Source organism: Malaclemys terrapin, chromosome 21 (assembly GCF_027887155.1).
Source record: "Malaclemys terrapin pileata isolate rMalTer1 chromosome 21, rMalTer1.hap1, whole genome shotgun sequence".
NCBI classification, from domain to species: domain Eukaryota; kingdom Metazoa; phylum Chordata; order Testudines; family Emydidae; genus Malaclemys; species Malaclemys terrapin.
The window spans coordinates 12,586,334-12,602,354 of record NC_071525.1 but is presented as its reverse complement, the minus strand read 5'-3'; the positions used below and the strand labels follow the sequence as shown (position 1 = coordinate 12,602,354).

Here is a 16,021-nt window from a genome sequence, read left to right as displayed (position 1 = left end):
GACATTGCTACAGTATTTAAAGAACAGGTGGGGCTAAAATATCAAAGCATGCAAGAGATAACAAAAGGGAAAAAACTAACAATGGGAAATACTGTGAGGAAAAAAATATGAATCAAAGAGGCCTGTGCACAGACATGAGAGAGGAGAAGGCTGAGAGGGAGAGCAGTATAGAGGTTATCAGGCAAAGTCATTCTTTTCCTTCTAAAACTCTCTAGGGGGAAATAAATATTATTAACTTACATCCTTACCTGAATGAGTGCAAAATAAAAGGAACCTGCCTGGAGATCATCTCTGCCGGGACTCGAACCCGGAACCTCTGGATTAGAAGTCCAGCGCGCTCGTCCATTGCGCCACAGAGACCTCACTACAGGCACAGCATCAGTACCAGAGCTGAAAAAGCACATACCTTCTGCATCACTGCAGGGTTAATCTCAGCATCCTGCTATTTCTGTGCAGCTACAGGGGCAGAGGGAAAACCTGGAGCTATGATCCATCTCACTGCTCAGGAAAATAGGCTATTCTCAGCATCCCCCTCCTTCCATGGGGAGTGGGGGAAGAGAGTAATTCTGGATATGATCCATATCTCATCCCCAGCTCTAAGAGAGATACTACAAAAACCCGGATCTAGGATTGTCCTCTGCATCCCTGACAGGGTCATCTCAGCATCTCCAACACTAACAAAGACAGAACTAAATCCTGGAATAGGATTAACCACTGCATCCCTGACAGGCTCATCTCAGCATCCCCTGAACAAGATCAGGCAAAGAGCTAAATGATTGAGCTTTCCCTCCCACTCCCTGTTTCTCTCCATATCCCCATCACTAACTGGTGAAAGGCTGGTTGGCTGTTATGCGGAAAATTGTGGCTTTGTGGCTGTTATGGGGAAAGCTGTGGCTTTGTTACAGTAAACAAATAAGTGAGTCAACTTTTTATTTTTATTTTAAAGGTGTCTTGGCACTCAGGATTTTAATAATTGTTATTAAGTGTATTTCCCATTAGAAAAGTGTTACAGAATGGTCAGTAATCATTTAAAAAGCATAAGAGGATCATTAAACACCTACATTCATATAGAAGAGACATAGAAATGTAATAATCCAGTGGCTTCCAATAAAGCCTGTTACACATTCCTAAATTACATGGTTTTTATAGGGCTGCAGTTATCTAGAAACATCTTTATTCAACACTCCAGACACCCTCTGAGCTGGTACAGGAAGATACATTCATATAATACATGGGAATCTAAAATTCAGTTCAGGCCACTATTATACGGGCCCTGTACAAGTCTGAATCATTTAACTTTAGTTAAAAATTATTAAAAAAACCCAGGTCACTGTCCTATTGTCCACCCCACTCAACTTAGCAAGTCCAGTTTCACAAATTCTGGGAAGGGACTTGTTCTGTAGCTGGCTGGTTTGGTAGACAAAGGCCATGACTTTTTGTCAACAACACTAAAAGTCATGAATGTGACAAACATGACACCTAAGCAATAGGGAACTAGACTCCATCCCGCAATTCTACCATTCCAGACAGGTGCTTAGATGCTCCATTGGTATGCATCCCGGGGGGAGCAGGAGGAAGAGACTGGACGATCCTTAGCTTCTCCAGTCCTAACAAATTAACTTCAGTCCTATAGAATTCACAGAACACAAGATAAAGGGAAGTGACTAAATAAAATGATTGACTTTCCCCTTTACTGCGGCTTTATGTTAATAGATTCATAGATTCCAATGCCAGAAGGGACCATAGTGATCATAGGACCATAGTCTGAGCCCCTGTATAGCACAGGCCACAGAACTTCCCCGAAGTAATTCTTAGAGCAGGTTTTTTCAAAAACATCCAATCTTAATTTTAAAAATTGCCAGGGATGGAGAATCCACCACAACCCTTGGTAAATTGTTCTAACGGGCAATTTTTGATAGAGGGTAATTTACGCCTTATTTCAAGTCTGAAAGATTAAAGTTTAAAGATGTCCCTGATGCTGTTTTTAAATTAAAAAGAGTTTGCTTGTGGCTTTACAGCCATGTAAGCAGATAGGCTGTTGCCCTGGAGAGCAGCACAAAGGGGTGGGGGAAGTATGGAAACAAGAATCTTTTTCCATTTCATCTGTCCTATTTTCCTCCTTTGCCCAGTTTTGGTTTCTATCTGTTTTTAGAGCTTTTATGCAGCATTGTTTTAAATTTCTTTATTGTTTAATGTTTTCTGCTAATTTTATCATTAGAAATTTCCCACCCTTGCCTCTGTTTATCAGATCTTAGCTTGCCTCTTTTTGCTGGGAGCCTTTGGAAGTACTTTTGGAGGCTCTATATGATGGCATGACAGCAAATTGAGCTGCAGGTCTCTACCCGTAGTGATGGAATTCTGACCAGCATAAGAGTTCTGTTACCTCCACCCCATTGCAGGTGTGCGTCTTAACTGGAAAGCAATTGCACATCCATGGAGCATAGCAGATGGTAAGGGGTTTTGTGTGTAGGTAAGAGAGCAGGGTGAGAATAGACTGCCGCAAACCAACACACTTGGAAACTCTTTGTACTGAAGTCTTTGCTAAACTGATTATAGTGAACTGTGAAATGTTCACATGTTGTCTAGGACTGAGAAATAATACAAATGGATCTAGAAAGGCTAGAGCTATGAGAAGAAAATAACAAAGTGAGACTGACCCTAGAAAACCGCATGTAATAAATCTTGGGCAAAAATGCAGCACACACATGTAAAAGGAGGGAGACACTTGCCAAGACGCAGTAGTGAGAGAGGCTGGGTGGGGTGGAGGCTTGTGGACAATAAAGTTGGTATGAGCTTGCAATGTGACATAGTGTCAAAGACTGTCAACACAATTGGTTGATCCATTCCTGTATTCTTATGTTAATTGTTGGCTGCATAAAGTGCACTGCACCATGGGATAGGGAGATAAGTAGTCTATTTTCATAAACTTTAGGGAGACCAAACCAGGAATGCCATGTGCAGGTCAGGGAACTTCATACCAGAAGGGCCTTGGCAGAGCAGACAGAATTCAGAGCTGGAGCATGATTTTATGATGCTGGAGTTTATGATGAACCATTAGAAGAACTTAGGGTGAGGGTCTGTGCTGTATCTCTTAGCAGCCCAGCACAACAGAACTCACATCCTGGGGGCGAGATGAGTTGTCTTTAGCCACCTTTGTGTCCTAGATGCTGAGCTGCACTGGGGCTGGAGGGGGATTATGTTATGGCAGCCTCCCTGGACTGTTCTATAGGCAGTGGCACCAACAGGAATGCCCTCCTGCTGTGGGGTCTGGCAGATATCAGGTGTTAGGCATGCTCAGAGTAAACCTAAAGGATGGGTCTCCTTGGTGAGACAGGCATTTTCCCTTCATTTGAGAATCCTGCTTTGTGGCTGCTGGGGCTTAGACCCATGCTAGGGCTCTGAGCTGCTCATTAGCTGGAAGGCAGCATCAGTGCTTAGGCAGCTTTGCAGATGCCCACAGGGCACTTAGGTGCCTACAAATTTTGGTGGCACCTGAACGGTGGTTTTGACAATGCCAGTGGTGCCTAAATGCTGGATTTAGATGCCTAAAAAGGCAATTAGGTGCCTAGTGTGATTCACAAAAGCCAGTAGGGTCAGAGGGAGCGATGTGCATAACTCACTAGGGGAGTTTGTAATGTCCTAGGCGCCTATCTGCACCTTTGTAAATCTGGCCCTAATTTCCTGACGTGTTGACCTGATCTGTGATCTCTATGTATTTGATGAGTTTAAAAACTGGGGAAGTGGAGGAACTGTATAGGGTGAGACGAGGGAGCAAACTGGGATTAGAGGAAAATTTAGGCTGGCTATCTGGAAAAAATTCCTAATGCTGAGATTTATTAGACTGTGGAATAGTCTCGAAGGAAAGTGGACAGCATAAACTTAACACAGCATAAACTAGACTGGATAAAAACTAGAAAACATACCAAAAGAAACAACCCTGCACTAGCAGGCTAGAGTGGGGAAGGCAGAAGTCACTAGTTGTGGTGCATCTTTCCCATTTCTACATTTTACAAACAGTTAAAGCAAAGACAGAGCCCAGAGCCATGCAGATCAAACAGAAGGTGAACAGTTTACAATGACTGTTCGGAATGATCAGTGACCCACCACTTGAGAACCTACCTGCAGAGGTAGTTGGGAGGAAGCCTGGTCTAGGATGCTGGTCTGGGCGAATGGGTTTCTACTCCTGGCTCAGCCACCGATCTGCTGTGTGATCACAGGCAAGTCACATCCTTTACACTGGGGATAATGACACACCTTCCCTTGTGAGGAGCTTTGAGATCTACGGAGGAAACTTAGCAAGGAAGCATTACAATACCAGTACACTGCTGAGAATGCATCTCTGCAATATGGATGTCAAAGTAGAGGGGCCTCTTCCAACTGCGGTACTAGAGCTGTTCAAAAAAATCAGTACAAAATGTTTGGAATGCAAAACATTATTTTTAGGCTGGAGCTTTTAAAGGGGGTGAAGGGAGTTTGGTGCCCAGCTCCCACTGACTTCAGTGGTCCTCAGGCATCTGACTTCCTTCTACCAGCTTTCATTGCCTGTGCTCTCAAAAAGAGCTGGTTCATTCAACATGACAGTGAAAAATACACTAAGCACAGTAGCTCCTGTCAGACTCAATTCCATATATTTTACATTGCCCATCCCCATTTTCAGTTTTGCATATGCTGTTCAATTTTGTGCACTCAGTGCATAACTGCATCGTGGATGTTGCCGGCGGGGGGAGGGGAAGGGTGGTAGTTAGAGATTTGGCAGCTGAATAGGGAACAGCTGGAGTTTTCAGCACTGGGGAGGCATTGGAGGGGTTTGAGACAGTGGGAATAACACATTAGTTGAAAGTTCCTGACAACAGGACCAGCAGTGACACAGCTAATAATGCTGACATTTAAATTAGCATCGTTAGGTTTTAGAGTTAAAATCCCATTGAGATGAGTGGGACTATTTGCACTCCTCATGGATATTCCTTCAGACCCAGGCAGACTGCACCGCATTGGTTACATTTAGGTCACATTTCAAAAGTTTCCTTTGTTAATTAGGAGGGCTAGAAACCTCTGTATTTTGTGGTGAGAAGGGAGTTCCATGGCAAGGAAGCCCTGCTCATTACTTCATTTGCATAAGCCCCACTGTCATGAAGTCAGTCAGGACTCTAGTGCAGTGTGTCTCCCATCAGGGCACACTCTTACCGGGGCAAAGCCTCCTCGGCTTCAGCACTTCTTGAGTCTGACCTTGGAGCATTCAGCACCCCGTTCCACACTGTGAATTCCCTGAAGGGAGTCCACCTAGATGGGACACCTGGGGAAGCCTTAACACCCAAAGGGCCCTCCACCCCCACTCTGCAGTCCAGAGTGACTCTCAGCCAGCATTGTAAAACGGAAGGGTTTATTAGTTGATGGAAACACAGCATAGTACAGATCTTGTTAACACAGAAAGCAGGAAGTTACAGCAAAGTCCACCTTAGAATCATAGAATATCAGGGTTGGAAGGGACCTCAGGATATCATCTAGACTAACCTCCTGCTCAAAGCAGGATCAATCCCCAACTAAATCATCCCAGCCAGGGCTTTGTCAAGCCTGACCTTAAAAACCTCTAAGGAAGGAGATTCCACCACCTTCTTAGGTAACCCGTTCCAGTGCATTTTTCACCTTCTAGTGAAAAAGTTTTCCCTAATATCCAACCTAAACCTCCCCCACTGCTGGCAATGCCCCTACTTATACAGCCCAAAATGCCGTTAGCCTTCTCAGTAACAAGGGCACACTGTTGACTCATATCCAGCTTCTCGTCCACCATAACCCCTAGGTCCTTTTCTGCAGAACTGTTGCCTAGCCATTCGGTCCCTAATCTGTAGCAGTGCATGGGATTCTTCTGTTCTAAGTGCAGGACTCTGCACTTTTCCTCATTGAACCTCAGATTTCTTTTGGCCCAATCCTCTAATTTGTCTAGGTCCCTCTGTATCCTATCCCTACCCTCCAGTGTATCTACCACTCCTCTCAGTTTAGTGTCATCAACAAACTTGCTGAGGATGCAGTCCATGCCATCCTCCAGATCATTAATGAAGATATTGAACAAAACTGGCCCCAGGACCGACCCTTGGCAGCTGGTATCAAGCAGAGTGCCCCAACTAGACATGGAGCCTGCTTGCAAAGATGCTCTTCCCTCGCTTCGTTAGGTGAAGCCCCATCTCTGCCTAGCACTCCTTTTTGGAACACCATCCCATGGTCAAAGAATCCAAAGCCTTCTCTCCGACACCACCTGTGTATCCATTCGTTGACTTCCACGATTCGACAGTCTCTACCCAGGCCTTTTCCTTCCACAGGGAGGATGGACAAGAACACCACTTGCGCCTCAGACTCCTTTATCCTTCTTCCCAGAGCCATGTAGTCTGCAGTGATCCACTCAAGGTCATTCTTTTGGCAGTATCATTGGTGCCCACGTGGAGAAGCAGGAAGGGGTAGTGATCCAAGGGCTTGATGAGTCTTGGCAGTCTCTCCGTCACATTGTGACTCCTAGCAAGCAGCACACCTCTCGGTTTTCCCGGTCGGGACGGCAGATAGATGACTCAGTCCCCCTGAGGAGGGAGTCCCTGACCACCACCACCCGCCTCCTTCTCTTGGGAGTGGTGGTTGTGGAAACCCTATCCCTAGGACAGTGCATCTCATGCCTTCCAATCGGTGGAGTCTCCTTCTACTCAGTAGCTTCTCCCCCACTGAACACAAGTGGCACCTTGTCAATTTCTTGGTGCCTTTTTACTCACCTGGGGGAGCGATAAAAAAAAAGGCGCCACCCGCTGTGGCGCTCCTGGTCTTTGGCGGCGGGACCTTCAATGCTGCCGAAGACACCCGGAGCAAGTGAAGGGCCCGCAGCCGAAAACCTGGACACCGCCAGGTGAGTAAAATCACCGCAGCAGATGGCGCCTATTTTTTTTATTACTCCCCCTGCTCTCTCCACCTGGCTACGCCACTGCTTCTACTCCCTTCCCTCAGATGGGTCATCTAGTCCACTCTCCACATTAGTACCTGTGGAGAGAACATGAAAACAGTTGCTTACCTGTATCTGCATTGCTGGTACATGGACGCTTCTCTTTCTTCTTCTGGAGGTGACATGCTGCCAAGTTTCTTCACCATCCTTCTGTCCCCGCTGTGCAGCCTGCTCTGATTCTTCAGAATGTTGTGCCCGCAGAAGCATATCCAGACGTCTGTCAAGGAAATAATTTTCTCTTATGCAATGCAGGGTTGATACTTGTTTCTCCAGACTATAAACCTTCTCTTCCAACATGGAGACCAGCTTGCACTTTGTACAGACAAAGTCGCTTCTATCCTGTGGAAGAAAGACAAACACGGCACATCCTGTGCAGGTCACAACAGCTGATCGCTCACCTTCCATAGCACCTTCCTTCTAAGAGCTTCCTCAGCTGTTGCAGCAACTACTCAGAGAAGCCTGCAAGATGAAAGCCTCAGAGGGCTCTCCCCAGGCAAACTCCCAGTCAAATACCCTCTGTTAGCCTCTCTGCTGTTCACGGCTCAGCTAGTTCACACCTTGGGGGGGATCCAGAGCCCAGAGCCCTGGGCTCTCCCCCCAAGTCCCAAACCAGGAGACTTATGGGCTTCCAGCAGCCCCACCTCTGTGCTTGGTCTCTTTCGCAGAGAAACAGGTCACCTGGTTGTAGCGGGCTGATTACCCCGCTCCTGCCCTGAAGGGCTTAAAACAGCCCTGGAGGAGGGCTGTGGAAGGGCAAGATTCCTGGGCTGATTGGGAGGAAGCAGGCTCAGCTGGGGCCACCCCCCAATCGGGGCCCAGCTGGCCCTATAAAGGCTTGAGCCAGGAGCTCAAGCAGACAGTCTCTCTCTGTGTTCAGAGAGAGAAGGGCCTGGCTGCAGGGAGCTTTACCAGACACCTAGATTGGGAGCAGGGCTGGGGAAGGGCCAGAGGAGCTGGGAGCTCTGGCCTAGGAAAGCCCCAGGCTGCAGGCCTGGTAAGGCCTATTAGGTACTGGGTTGCAGGGGGCAGCCCACGGGTAGGCAGAGGCAGCAGGTCCAAACCCCTTTGCCTGTGATGAGTGGCTGATACTGCAGTCTGCCCCAGTGAACGGGGGCTAGATGGAGACTGGGCAGTAGCCAAGACTGAGGCAAAGTGGGGGTAGTGGGTGGGGGTTCCCCAGGGAGGGGAGACCCTAAGACTGAGGGGTTACTGCCAGGGGGCAGCACCCCAGGTACAAGGGCACCGGGGTCCTGGGAGGGCCACGGGGCCACAGGTAAGAAGGATCACCAGCCTGCAAGGAGTGCTCCAGATGCTGGAAGAGCTAATTCCCGGAAGTAACCAGCAGAAGGCGCTGCAGGGGTGAGTCCACTCCTCTACACTGGTCTCTTTGTTCTCCAACACCTTTGGCTGGCTCCTTGCAAAAGACTGGCCATCAATTGCCGGGTTAGAGTGTCTGCCATTCTCTGTGTCCAGGCAGCCCGTCAGCAGTCACACCTGCCCTCTAGGGGTCTGTGCAATGAGAACACACCCTTATCCCACTACCTAGATACTTGAGTAATACATAGGGGAACTGAGGTGCACACAGTATGCAGAGATAACATTAAGAACGTTCCCACTTTCTCACAGTGATGTAAGACTAATCACGGAATGCAACCCCCAGCCACCCTAAGCAAGCAATAACCATTTTAGTGTTCAAAAAACCATTATTTCATACCAACTTTGTTACCCATAGCCACAACTTACTGATACTTTAGCAAAGTGACCAGATATGTTAGTGAAAAACGGTTTCCAACAATACCTAACCTCAGCATCCACCTCCCCCACAATACTAACAGGTGCTCAGCCCTGTGGTGATAACTGGGGCCTGACCGGCTTAGCAAAAAATGGGAATTTTTGTAATATTTTTTATGAATCCATGTTTACCTCAGGTTCCCCTATGTGTTGTATTGCTACCCAGTCGGGGATAAAAGGATTAAGTTTGCTCTCATGGCAGACTAAGAGACATAGACGTGTGTGTCACATTGCTGTCTAGGTGGAATGAACCAGTTGTTAAGAAACTGGTTGAAACTGACCTTGATCAATAAGGGGGCCAAAGAGACAAGGCAAGCTTCAGTGACTCATGATTTGATACTCCACAGCAGGATGTTCTGACAAGGGAGTTGTGAACTCAGCATGGCCCTGCCTGGAGAACAAAGGACTGGACCAGGAATAAGAATTGGCTTCTGGAGGAGGCTAGCAAACTCTCTCCACAGGAACTGAGTAAGAAACTTGGGGCTCTCTCACCTAGGGACTGAATAAGGAAGGAAGTCAGATAGCAAAAAAGAGAGCCTGAAAATGGAGTTCACCACAGTCTGGCTGGTGGATCTCTCTGGAATGATCACAAGGGACCTTCATTTCTCTGTACTAACCTAATGACTTTTGATGCTGTGTTCCAGTTGACTAATAAATCTGACTGTTTTGAAAACGCTGCTTGAGTGTCACTGGAAGTACTTGGTGAGGTGCATCAATCCTCAAAGAGTGGACAAGTCTCTCCCTAGAGTCCGGCTCAGCTGGACTCACTGAGCAGAGCTCACAGTGTGAGGTAGAAACCCTCCAGTTTCACTCTCAGGAGGTGGTGAGGCTGTGTGGCCTACCCTAAAGGAAGAGTGAGACCCCTTGGGGGTCTGGAACATCAGTGGGTTTCCTCTAAGAGACTGTTCCAAGTTGCGGGTGTAGCACCGATCCTGTGAATCAGTGATGCAGGCCTACCCCAATGTGAGCTCAACTGTGAGAAAGTGGATACAAGTTTATAAAATGTTCAACACACCTATAACAATAAATGTTGATGGGAAAAGGTGCAAAGAGGAAACAGAAGGAATTAATCCAAACTAAAAGGTCTAGTAATATAACTAGGAGCTATGTTCAGTTTTCTGGTAAACAAAGGAAGTGTGGGACTGGAAATCAATGGACCAAAACTGGAGTGTTGGAAATTAGGTCTAACTGGTGAGTAAAATGAGGAGATGGGCTGTCCTGCCTGTCTGCCTTTTGGCATCCTTAAAAATAAAGCCTTTGGGGGGAAATTGGCTGGCTGCCTGGGAGACGGTGAACTGGAAGGAGCAAGCTTTAACTCTGTGGCTGTCATCTCCAGCATTCCCTGCGACCCTGGGATCCACCATGACTTCACTGGGCCTTCATCATCTGCTCCTGAAAGATGTCCTGAGCAAACTGAGCCAGAGAAAGGGACACAGAAGACGCTGCCAGCTGCAGCAGCTCTAGCTAACTCCCAAACGCCACCTGGAATGTGAGATTTGGCTCCAGCTGTCACCTCCCACCCACCCTCTCATGTGACTTTTTCCCTCCCCCACCTTATTTCTTCTCTTTCCTACATGTCTCTCTTTGCCTTCTGTTTAATAAACATCTCAATTTTGAAGCACTGCTGTGAATTTCTGACCAGGGAGGAAACTAAAAGCGATGCCTTGAACAGGCCGTTAAGTTTTCCAGGTCTCAGAGTGGCTGATCAGACTATATGCTGGGCCTGTGTTTCTCCAGCAGGGAGGTTTCAAGTAAGAGTCAGCACCAGAGACAGAAGCTGCACTTTCTCTCTTTGCTGGCCTTCTCATCTCTTTTTGTATTCGAGGAAGCAGGATTAGGCTTTAGCAACAAAATCTCAACTAATTTCTTCTCCTCTCCCCCACCCCGAACAGTTCTTATATCTTTAATGCCATCCAAGAGACTTTCACACAGGCACTTTCTGCTTTAAAAACTGCTTTAAAACAGCTAAAGGGAAAGGGAACAAAGGATATTGTTAAAATGAAACCCTTACTTAATACTTTACTTTTCAAAGGCTTTAACCGTTTTCTTCCTCTTTGTATTGTTAATAAAAGGCTTAAAACCAAAGAATGGCATGTTTGCCATGGGATTAAGCGGGCACTCAAAACCCCTTGTTAAACTGCTTGGTGTTGTACAATGATAAAGTGATGTTAACACATTGGACTCCCTGGGCCCAAGTTTCCCATCAAAATTAATATAACAGTCCACTAGTCTATAACTGCCCCTACCATTCACCTGGCTCTTCAAGGCCTTAAATTGGTCTGGACTCCACTATATTAGAGTTTGCCTCTCTCTCTGTTACTGTACAGCTTCTAGAGTACTCAGGACTGTAGAGTGGATGGTACCAAGGGTGAAAACCATTAAGTGCAGGGAGGGTATTGGGCCATTCAGGCATCAAGGCCATAGTTATGTAAATCACAAGATACTGGGAAGGACATGGATCTTCAGATCATAAAATAAGAGCCATCTCTTGCCATTAGCTTTCCCACAATCGCTTCCACAAATGGATAATAATAATCATAATACACAGCACAGGTAGGACACACTCTTGCATTGTAAGGGTAGGTGAATACAGTTGGTTCAAAAGCTGTTTCTATGGGTATGTCTACATTGGAGCTGGAGGTATAATTTCCAGCTCAAGAAGATGGACCCACACTAGCTCTAATAGAACTAGCATGCTAACAGTAGAAGTGTAGCTGTCCGAGTCTGATCCCATATGAAACCCTAGGTAGGTACTCAGGTAACTAGCTTTTCCTATCACTCGCACCACCAAGGCTACACTTCTATTTTTAGTACTGGCTCACTCAGAACTAGCATGTATATGTCTAATCAAGCTGGAAATGATATTTCCCAGCTCATGTAGACATACCATACAGGTCAGCCTCTCTACCTTACTGGCATTTATCCTGCACTCATCACTGTGGTAGCTGAACTGACAGCATTCAGCCCACATGGTGATGTGCTCATTACAAATGCCCAGACCAAGAGCCAGACTGATTAGACTGGCAGATAAATCAGATTAGACAGTCTCAGCATTATCCATAATGAAATCATAGTAATCATCTATACCTTGGATATATAAGCTTCACTGACTGACCTCTGCCACTAGAGTAGACTGTAATTGACATTCTACAACAGCAATAACTTTGATTGTAAGCCTTTGGAGGGCAAAGCCAATGCCTACTGGTTCTGTACAGTGGTCAGTATTCAGCACACAGCACATAATAACAGTTATGCTACACCTGAGGATTTAAGAGCCGGAGTCCGTGTGTGCAAAAAAGCGGCAATCCCTTCGATGTTAGCAAAGCCTGCCTGATCTGAGAAGTGAGGCTTTCCCTGAGTTTCCAAGGAGTTCAGCACAGCTGTCCTGGTATGACATGTTCTAACATAAACTGGTGAAAAGTGCCCTGGTATTTTCACAACTGTGTCAGTTTTATGTCACACTCTGAAGACAGCCTGCTCAGCAACACAAGCGCCACCATCACTCCGCTCTGGACCCTGGACTCATTGCTGGGTCAGACACAACAGGGGCACTCACTGAGTCCCCAACACTACCAGCTGCTGCGGGCTTTTCCTGGCTCTGAGTAGGCCTTGCTCTGCTGAGCTCCTGAGATGGGACAGGTTCAGAGTCCCCTGTACTAGGGCTCTAGCCAGCGCAAAAAGTTTGTTCTTTCTCGCTCAGTTTCCCAGGGCATTTCCCTCTGCCCTTCCAAGCTCCAGCCCTTCCCTCCCAGCCCTGCATAGGCACTTTGTACACAGGCATTTCTCTCTCCTGCCCTTTCCCCAGCACCATCCTGCTCCTCTGCAGCACTTTCATTCAACTTCCACCCTAGTCTGTGCAATTCCCCCCTCGGCCCTAGCTCCTGTCTCTGAGCCTGGCTTCCTACCTGCTGCTTCCTCGGGGCTGGGCTGGCTCTTTTCATCCCTGGCCTGGGCGCCTCTCCCTCGGGGACACTTTGACTCCTCGTGTCTGCGGTTTCCTTTGTCCCTTCCTCCTTCCTGTACTTTATCCGCTGGAGGCTGCGTGCGGCGTTGCTGGGAGGCCCAGCAGCAGGGCAGTCTGTCCCCATGGCATCGGGTTACCATGGGGATGGGGAAGTGGCTGGGGGTTCTTTAATCGCCACACCGCAAAACACAAACAAAGCGGAGCCTTAAAGGGGCAGCGTGAGCCTGCTGCACAAAGGAGCCCAATGGCTCTCCCAGATAACATGGTGTAGCTGCCCTCCACCGTCCTCACCGCTGCCACTCTGCAAGCAGTACCCAGAACACTGACTAGGCATTTCTGTTCAGCCTTTCCAACATACAGGGAAAATGAAAGGCAACACAATTAAAACTGTTTTACCCCATGAATAATTGGAACTCGCCGCTGCCACACGCTGTCATCATGCCAAAGACATCCAGGGTCCAAGAAACAGTCATTGACATGGATAATAAAATATCCCAAGTTACACAAGATAGGATGATAACAACAACTCCAACAACAACACCTTTCATGCTTCAGAACAGAAGCCAGTCACTAACTGTCTGGACTTTGGAAGAAACTACATGAACCACATCACTAGATAGATCAGGGGTAGGCAACCTATGGCACGTGTGCCAAAGGCGGCACGCGAGCTGATTTTCAGTGGCACTCACACTGCCCCTGTCCTGGCCACCGGTCCGGGGTGTGTGTGTGTGTGTGTGTGTGTGTGTGTGTGTGTGTGTGTCTGCATTTTAATTTAATTTTAAAAGAAGCTTCTTAAACATTTTAAAAACCTTATTTACTTTACATACAACAATAGAATCATAGAATATCAGAGTTGGAAGGGACCTCAAGAGGTCATCTAGTCCAACCCCCTGCTCAAAGCAGGACCAATTCCCAGCTAAATCATCCTAGCCAGGGCTTTGTCAAGCCGGGCCTTAAAAACCTCCAAGGAAGGAGATTCCACCACCTCCCTAGGTAACGCATTCCAGTGTTTCACCACCCTCCTAGTGAAATAGTTTTTCCTGATATCCAACCTGGACCTCCCCCACTGCAACTTGAGACCATTGCTCCTTGTTCTATCATCTGCCTCCACTGAGAACAGCCGAGATCCATCCTCTTTGGAACCCCCCTTCAGGTAGTTGAAGGCTGCTATCAAATCCCCCCTCATTCTTCTCTTCTGGAGACTAAACAATCCCAGTTCCCTCAGCTTCTCCTCATAAGTCATGTGCTCCAGACCCCTAATCATTTTTGTTGCCCTCCACTGGACTCTTTCCAATTTCTCCACATCCTTCTTGTAGAGTGGGGCCCAAAACTGGACACAGTATTCCAGATGAGGCCTCACCAATGTCGAATAAAGGGGAACGATCACATTCCTCGATCTGCTGGCAATGCCCCTACTTATACAGCCCAAAATGCCGTTAGCCTTCTTGGCAACAAGAGCACACTGTTGACTCATATCCAGCTTCTCGTCCACTGTGACCCCTAGGTCCTTTTCTGCAGAACTGCTACCTAGCCATTCGGTCCCTAGTCTGTAGCAGTGCATGGGATTCTTCCGTCCTAAGTGCAGGACTCTGCACTTGTCCTTGTTGAACCTCATCAGGTTTTTTTCGGCCCAATCCTCTAATTTGTCTAGGTCCCTCTGTATCCGATCCCTACCCTCTAGTGTATCTACCACGCCTCCTAGTTTAGTGTCATCTGCAAACTTGCTGAGAGTGCAGTCCACACCATCCTCCAGATCATTAATAAAGATATTAAACAAAACCGGCCCCAGGACCGACCCTTGGGGCACTCCGCTTGAAACCGGCTGCCAACTAGACATGGAGCCATTGATCACTACACGTTGAGCCCGACGATCTAGCCAGCTTTCTATCCACCTTACAGTCCATTCATCCAGCCCATACTTCTTTAACTTGCTGGCAAGAATACTGTGGGAGACCCTATCAAAAGCTTTGCTAAAGTCAAGGAATAACACATCCTCTGCTTTCCCCTCATCCACAGAGCCAGTTATCTCATCATAGAAGGCAATTAGGTTAGTCAGGCATGACTTCCCCTTGGTGAATCCATGCTGACTGTTCCTGATCACTTTCCTCTCTTCTAAATGTTTCATAATTCATTCCTTGAGGACCTGCTCCATGATTTTTCCAGGGACTGAGGTGAGGCTGACTGGCCTGTAGTTCCCCGGATCCTCCTTCTTTCCTTTTTTAAAGATGGGCACTACATTAGCCTTTTTCCAGTCATCTGAGACCTCCCCTGATCGCCAGGAGTTTTCAAAAATAATGGCTAATGGCTCTGCAATCTCATCCGCCAACTCCTTTAGCACCCTCGGATGCAGCGCATCCGGCCCCATGGACTTGTGCACGTCCAGTATTTCTAAATAGTCCCGAACCACTTCTTTCTCCACAGAGGGTTGGTCACCTTCTCCCCATGCTGTACTGCCCAGTACAGCAATCTGGGAGCTGACCTTGTGCGTGAAGACAGAGGCAAAAAAATCGTTGAGTACATTAGCTTTTTCCACATCCTCGGTCACTAGGTTGCCTCCCTCATTCAGTAAGGGGCCCATACTTTCCTTGATTTTCTTCTTGTTGCTAACATGCCTGAAGAAACCCTTCTTGTTACTCTTAACATCTCTTGCTAACTGCAACTCCAAGTGTGATTTGGCCTTCCTGATTTCACTCCTGCACGCCTGAGCAATATTTTTATACTCCTCCCTGGTCATTTGTCCAATCTTCCACTTCTTGTAAGCTTCTTTTTCGCGTTTAAGATCAGCAAGGATTTCACTGTTTAGCCAAGCTGGTCGCCTGCCATATTTACTATTCTTTCTACACATCGGGATGGTTTGTTCCTGCAACCTCAATAAGGATTCTTTAAAATACAGCCAGCTCTCCTGGACCCCTTTGCCCTTCATGTTATTCTCCCAGGGGATCCTGCCCATCTGTTCCCTGAGGGAGTCAAAGTCTGCTTTTCTGAAGTCCAGGGTCCGTATTCTGCTGCTCTCCTTTCTTCCTTGTGTCAGGATCCTGAACTCGACCATCTCATGGTCACTGCCTCCCAGGTTCCCATCCACTTTTGCTTCCCCTACTAGTTCTTCCCTGTTTGTGAGTAGCAGGTCAAGAAAAGCTTTGCCCCTAGTTGGTTCCTCCAGCATTTGCACCAGGAAATTGTCCCCTACACTATCCAAAAATTTCCTGGATTGCCTGTGCACCGCTGAATTGCTCTCCCAGCAGATATCAGGGTGATTAAAGTCTCCCATGAGAACCAGGGCCTGTGATCTA

General features: G+C 47.3%; 1 long non-coding RNA gene and 1 other non-coding gene across 2 annotated transcripts; both read right to left on the bottom strand.

Moving 5' to 3' along the window:
- Positions 1-286: 286 nt before the first annotated feature.
- Positions 287-360, bottom strand: TRNAR-UCU (transfer RNA arginine (anticodon UCU)). Its single transcript has one exon. It is a non-coding gene; the product is annotated as a tRNA-Arg (tRNA).
- A 600-nt stretch (positions 361-960) lies between these two features.
- Positions 961-12,751, bottom strand: LOC128827520 (uncharacterized). Its single transcript, XR_008442968.1, has 4 exons — positions 12,673-12,751; positions 7,046-7,315; positions 4,120-4,279; positions 961-1,627 (listed from the first exon to the last, which is right to left on the bottom strand). It is a non-coding gene; the product is annotated as an uncharacterized LOC128827520 (long non-coding RNA).
- Between the last annotated feature and the right edge of the window lie 3,270 nt (positions 12,752-16,021).